Here is a 640-nt window from a genome sequence, read left to right as displayed (position 1 = left end):
AATTCTGTATCCAAAGACACTGGCTCTGTACCCTTTCAGCAAGGCTCTCGGAGTTCCCCCAGCCAGAGACAGGGTTAAGGGAATCCGGCCGAGGAGAGTAGTGCGGAGTGCCTGTGAGTGAGTGTGCACGCGTGAGCGCACAGGACAGGGGCGTCGAGGTGCGGGGCGGACTCCTACACAAGTTCCAAAGGCCACAGTGTCCGGGGCTTTCGGCCGGAGCGGGACAGGGGGAAGCGGGTGGAACGGCCTGCAGGGAGTGGGCAGCGCTCCGGGAATTTGGCGGCTGGGTTGGAGGGAGAGGGGTCTCGCGAGGGTTTCAGGGCGTGGCTGGAGTAGGTGGGCGCGCGGCGAGTGTGCGCGGGTGTGCGCGCGCGAGATGGCGAGTGTGAGCGCGGTGAGTGTGAGCGCGGCGAGTGTGCGGCCGCGTCGCCATTCCCCGTGACGTCAGAGTGTATTGTTGTGAGCGGGGCCGAGCGGAGCATCCCCGGAGCTGTCACCGCGGCGGCCGCGGCGGTGGCGCAGCGCAAGCCCCGCACGAACGAGCCCGGCCGGCGCCGCCCCCGCCCCTGGCCCGGGCCCCGCCGCCGCCGCGGCCGCCGCCCCCGCCCCCCGACCAAAACAGAGGAAAATCGACGCAGTA

Source organism: Sapajus apella, unplaced genomic scaffold (assembly GCF_009761245.1).
Source record: "Sapajus apella isolate SASKATOON/1434 unplaced genomic scaffold, GSC_monkey_1.0 scaffold57, whole genome shotgun sequence".
Taxonomy (NCBI): Eukaryota; Metazoa; Chordata; class Mammalia; order Primates; family Cebidae; genus Sapajus; species Sapajus apella.
Note: the sequence above shows the minus strand (reverse complement) of the source record.